A 5,918-nucleotide genomic window follows, 5' to 3' on the forward strand; every position below is an offset into this window, starting at 1 on the left:
CGTGGGGCTCGGCATCGGTGAGTGCGCCCGCTCGCCCGCTCGGGGCTCGGCATCGCCCGGGAGCCGCCTCCTCCTCCTCCTTTCCCCGGGCACCTGTGGCTGTAGGGGCAGCCCCTTGCTCCCTCCCCTCCCTGCTCCGGTCGCCCCTGGGTTTCTTAGCCTCAGGGGATCCCCCGTGGACTAGCTGTGAGCCCCCCCACTCCTCCTTTTCCGGGCACTTGTGGCTGTAGGGTGAGCCCCTCACTCCCTCTCCCCCTTGCTGGGGTCACTCCTGGGTTTGCTGTGAGCCTCTCGATCCCGGTCCTGGGATCCCCTGTGGATTAGCTGTGAGCCCTGTGCTCCCTCTTCCCTCCTGGGGCATAGGGATGCAGTGATGAGCCGCCTCCTCCCTTCTCCCGCCTGCTCCTGCATTAGCTGTGAGCCCCTCTGCTCCCTCTCCTGTTGCAGGGATCACCCCTGGGTTTGCTGTGAGCCTCCCACTCCCTGTCCCTGGATCCCCTGTGCATTAGCTGTGAGTCCCCTGCTCCTTCTCCTCCTTACCTGGGACACTTGTGGCTGTAGCGGTGAACCCCTTCCTCCCCCCCGACGATTGCCCCTGCATTAGCTGTGAGCCCCCTGTTTCCTCTCCCCTTTCTGGGATCACCCCTGGATTTGCTGTGAGCCACCCAGTCCCTGTCTTGGGATCCCCTGTGGATCTGCTGCGAGTCCTTGTCTCCTAGTCCCCTTTTTGGGATCCCCTGTGGATTAGCTGTGAGTCCCCTGCTCCCTCTCTTCCTTTTCCAGGGCACCTCTGACTATAGCTGTGAGCCAGCTGCTTCCCTCCCCCCCCAATCTGGGATGACCCCTGGACTTGCTGCGAATCTCCCTGTCCTGGGATCCTCTGTGGATTTGCTGCAAGTCCTCATCTCCCAAACCCCTTCCTAGGATCACCTCTTTGTGAGTCCCCCTCCCAGCTCCCAGGACCCTGTGGATTAGCTGAGAGTCTCTTGCTCCCTCCCCACTTCCAAGCATCACCCCTGGATTAGCTCTGAGGCCCCGCTCTTACCACAGGGTTGCCCACAGCTTTGTTCTGAGCTCCTGCTCCCAGCTGCCTTTGCAGAAGCCCTTCTGGATTAGTTCTGAGTTTTCCCTTCCACCCTCCCCTTCTCCCCTGTTGCTGAGAATTGCCCATGGTGTTGCTGTGAGCCCCCCCACTGCATTTCTGAAAATGCCAGATCTTGCTTGAGGCTCTGGGAGAAACATTTGGGTGCTACCACTTTGCACAGGCACGTGCCTCTGCTGTTCCAGCCATGATTGGGGCTGCCATGTTCCAGCTGTGGTGATAGTGGGTGCCCTTTCTTGTTTGGGGAAGCTTTCTTGAAGCCCAGCTGGGGCTGTTGCTTCCCCAGGAAATGGCCTCCACAGTTCACTCAATAAAAGATAGGTTCAGACTAATGTTAGCTCTCCATAAATCTCTGATCTTGGGGTCAGGATGAGATCTTGGGAGTGGGGGTCAGTGGAGATGACTTATTGGGAAAACTCTGCTTTGCAGTAAGTAACGACTAGCCAGGGCATAGGATTGTGCATCCATGCAAAGCTGCTGAACTTGCTTTCCAAAATAGGAAGATATGGCTGCTCAGGACACGAAGAAATAGAAGCCTGGACCAGCCACATCCCTTTTTAGAGAGCAACTTTCAGGCAAATGTTAAAAATCGGCTGTCATTGTTGCTTGAAACAGTAAGACACCTACCAGCAAAAGGCAGATCCAAATCCAGATGAAAGATACTCGTGTAGGAGGGAGCTCAATTTGAAAAGTGCAGCTGAGAAATGGGAGAGTTCTGTCTTGGGAATTGCTTTCATTTAGGCTTCCATTCATGCAGAATTAAATCTTTCCAAACTGCTTAAAAGCAAGGAGTACACTGATCACTCTTGTTTCTTCAGAGCCATCTGACTGCTGTAAGGCACTGGGGGAGAAGATGGACTTAGCTGTTCCCTTAACTGGCTACAGCTTTTTTATGTCTTCCTTCACTGACTATTTCCCTAGGCAAACTAAGAACTGGTGGGAGTAGCTGGAAAGTAGAGAGAGAGAGTGTGGTGTATATTCTCTTCACCCAGGATTTTTATTTATTTAAGTAGACTCTTGAAATGTAAAGGCATCTAATTGCAAAAAGGCCCTTCTCTGCTCTGTCTCACTTGGAAGGAATGCTTGTGAAAATAAATTAACTATCTAGTAGCTCTTCAGTCCAGTTAGACCACACTTACTTTGGAAGCCTGAGACTTGGGCTTCAGGTTTTGTTGGAGGCATTAGGTGGAGTTGTATGTGAATTGCTCTCTCCATCGGTTTGATTGTGTAGCTCTCTTGCTGTGTGTATATTTCTATAGGCTGCATATTAGGGCTGTGTGAAGCTTTGGTCCCTGATTTGATTTGGCTTGATTTGGTGGCTGAATCTCTGAATCCGAATTGAATCGGAGGACCCTCTAATCTCTCCAAATCGATTTGGAGATGCAGACACAGCTTTAAATGTTTTTTTTTCTACATACCTCCAGGTAGCAGGGGCTTGCGAATGCTAGGGCACATGGAGCATCCCACAGAAGCGCAGGGGGCTCCCAAGTGCGCTTGACAGCAGACCTGGAAATGGACCAGAAGCATTTCTGGTCTGTTTCCGGGTCTGCCAGGGAGTGCACTGCCCTGCCCACTAGAAGTGGACTGGAAGTACTTCCACTCCACTTCTGGGTTTCCTGCCAAGCACGTGGAGGGGCCCCCTTCCCCCCCGTACTCCTGTGGGGCACTCCATGTGCCCTAGCATTGCAGTGTTCACAGGCTGCACTAGTACCTCAAGGTATGTAGAAAAAACATTTAAAGCTGTGTCTGTGTGTCCAAATTGCTGATTTTCTGAATCGGCATTGAATTTTCATTTTTTGGATTCGGCTGAATCGAATTGGGAACAGTGATCCGAATCAATGAATTGAATCACTGTCCCTGATTTGGGCTGAATCGGAATTGAATAGGGCCTGCACGCCCCTACTGCATATACCATTCTATTTGGCTTGTGCACATTTGCTGGAAGGACTTGGTGATCAGTCCTGTGCCCCTTATTAGCGGGGATCCTCTGCATGCCATACTGTTCCTAAGTATCCTGAATAGTTTATCTTCAGTCTTCACCCTTATGCACTTGAAGTTGAATTATGGTCTGTTTTTACCCGGCAAGATTGGGTGGGAACTTTGCAGTCCTTTTGTGCATCTTTTTTTTTTTTTTTTTTTTGCCTGGGGTGTTGGTGCAAACTACTTTCTTCTCTCCATTTAAGTTGTTGTTCCTCTTATTCCAGGTAGTGAATCTGAGAATCAAGCTCTGCTTTTTTACATGGCAACAGTGCTCTTTTCAAAACCTGTTGTTTTAGAGTTTTCCCTGGCTCTTTTACAAACATACTTGCTGCAAAGCAATTCATATTGTTAAGGAAAAATATTAATGAGTCATAATGAAGAGATCTGTTAGAAATAAAATTATCTCCTTCATATTTGTTTTGCACGATACTTCTAGTCAATATTTTGGTATGTCTTGCTATACCAATAACGTTCTGTCAGGGCATACACTGTTTTCATATCTGAAAGCTTTTTGTGGCACAGATTGTAGTACTGATACCCAGAAGCAGCGGCTTGGGGTTGATGCTTTTTAATGCTGATCATTCCATGTTTGATTACCCACACTTATTTCCATATTCACTTACAGTGTTGAATAACTAGAGTCCATAGAATGTTGATGGCCCTGTATGTTATATCAAGTTCTATAAGAAAAATGCATTGTGACTATAAATGCTTGCTTCTGTTCTGATGGTGATAAGTGGATACATTTAGCTTTATTTTGAACATCTATCACCTTCAGCTAACTTGCATTACTTGCCTTTGCATTTGAAAAGTGTAACCTGTTTTCTACCTTGGGTCCCAACCTGTAAATATGGCGAACTCCTATTGACTTCATTTGCTTAAAAGGAATGATTTTTTTTCCCCCCTTTTCTTTAAGGTGCATACATGCAGGTCTGACTCTGAGCTCCCTTAAATGAGTCATGCTGTTGTCATATTAGATTTATGCCCTATTATCAAATGAAATATGGCATAGGACTTAAAATATAGGGCTGGAAATAGGGAGTTGTATTTGTGGCAGAGCTGCCCACCTATGATGTGACCGTAAGTGACATTCTCCATGCTTCCTGTTCTTTGTAAAATGGAGATCTGCTTTACAAGGACTTCAGAAAATTAAAGGGGTGCAAAAGATGCCGATAACCTGGGATGGAGGGGCACTATATAAATACTGCATTGTTGACTTCTTCTTTTTGAAATGTAGCGGTTTTTTTAAATGCCCAGTAATACTTCATTGCTTTTGTTTAGAAAATTAATTGTTAACAACTTGCAAACAAAACAGCTATTAGAATATTGAGCATGTGACTTCTGTACAGATTTCTTTACAAAATTAATTTTCTTACTCGGGCTTGTTGGACAAATTGACCTCTTGTTGGTTTAGATCAAGTGCTAAATCAGCCACCAGAGGGAGCTTGTATAATCTTAGGAAGGCAGCAGAAATTTGGGGAGACTAGATTTAAAAATTCTGTTTTATATCTCTTTTTCCATCTTTCAGCCAAACTGGAGCCTGTCCACAAAGGGTAAAAAAGGAACAAGAACTCTTGTCACATGCTCTTGCATAAGGGCCAGACATGCTTACTGAAATTACTTTATTAGGATACAATAGCTGCTGAAACTGGAAGTGTAAAAGTTGAATTGAATCGCAAGGCAAGAGTGTTCTTGTGTGACAGCCCATGTAGCCTTAAGTTACTGCTTTCCATGAAGCCTTTTTGCTTCTACTCCTGTACTGTTATGTGCACAAGCTTTGTACCTGGGCTTCAGAAGCATGCATCAGTAGGCATCTAGTAAAATGAGTTACTATGCTTATATATAGTACTGTGGTTGTTTTCCTAAAATAAATCCAGCAGTGCTCATGACTTCACTCAGTTGTAGCTGCAACAGTGAGAGTTTTGTGTTCCCTGCCTCAGTATAATATAACAACTATCTGTTTTTCTTGCTGGTGTGACTTGGGTTCCTTTTAGCAGAGTCAGGTAGTTTATCTGTGTTAGTCTGAAGTCAGGCAGAAAGCAGGGTAGAGTCGCACCTTATAGACTAACTAAATCAGAGAATGATAACATGAACTTTTGTGCACTTGAACTTCATCAGATGTTGTGAAAGGGCATTGACAGAGCAATGGATAAAATGGAGTGATTGATTTTAATACAAAAGATGGGGAGAAAGGAGAGAGAAGGGTGGGAGGCTAGTGTTGGCAGAGGCAAAGAAGCAATAAACTTATAGGGACAAGGGGTCACAAAAGCTGATGCAGATAATGGGTAAGGACCACTGGAATTTGTGCCAGTAGTGTGCTGCACAGCAGCTCCTTTAATATTGCAGCTTCCCTTGTGCACGCTTCTGCCACTGGCTGACAAAAGGGCCCCGGTGACCTTGCTGCCTGTTCCTGATGGCCAGGAGGCAAAAACCGCAGTTTTAAATATTCTGTGGTTGTGGGGTTTTTTTCCACCCCCCATCCGGTCAGCAGCAAGCAGTGGGCTGCTGGGGCCATGCCACTAATTAGCAGCGGGAGGCAAACCGCAACATATTTAACACTCTGGTTTTTGTCTCCCCACCAATCGGAGGTGAGAAGCAGGGCCTCTCCACCAATCAGTGGCAGGGGAAAGGAGGGTGCACAGTGGAAACTGCAAGATTTTAAAGGAGCCACTGCACAGTGTAATTGTGGTGTGAATTCCAGTGGCCCCTAATAATAGGATAGTCCCTGTTTAGACTTAATGCAGTCCAGTCTGTGGATGACTTCTTTTTCTGTGATTTTTTTTTTTTTTTTTTTTTTTTTTCCCCCCCCCCCACATTTTTATTTTTTTTTTTCCTC

General features: G+C 46.4%; 1 protein-coding gene across 6 annotated transcripts in view; it reads left to right on the forward strand.

Moving 5' to 3' along the window:
- SLC2A13 (solute carrier family 2 member 13) overlaps positions 1-5,918 on the forward strand; it is a 318,345-nt gene that overhangs the window by 3,414 nt on the left and 309,013 nt on the right. For 2 of the 6 annotated variants that reach the window (XM_025209709.1, XM_025209707.1), the window contains exon 1: positions 1-17. The exons of 3 other annotated variants lie outside the window; for them this stretch is intronic. The gene's annotated coding sequence lies outside the window, so the exon portion shown is untranslated. The remainder of the gene's footprint in view (positions 18-5,918) is intronic. One more of the 6 variants, XM_025209712.1, reaches the window with a different exon arrangement.

The sequence above is a fragment of the Alligator sinensis genome, unplaced genomic scaffold, assembly GCF_000455745.1.
Source record: "Alligator sinensis unplaced genomic scaffold, ASM45574v1 scaffold9_1, whole genome shotgun sequence".
Lineage (NCBI taxonomy): Eukaryota > Metazoa > Chordata > Crocodylia > Alligatoridae > Alligator > Alligator sinensis.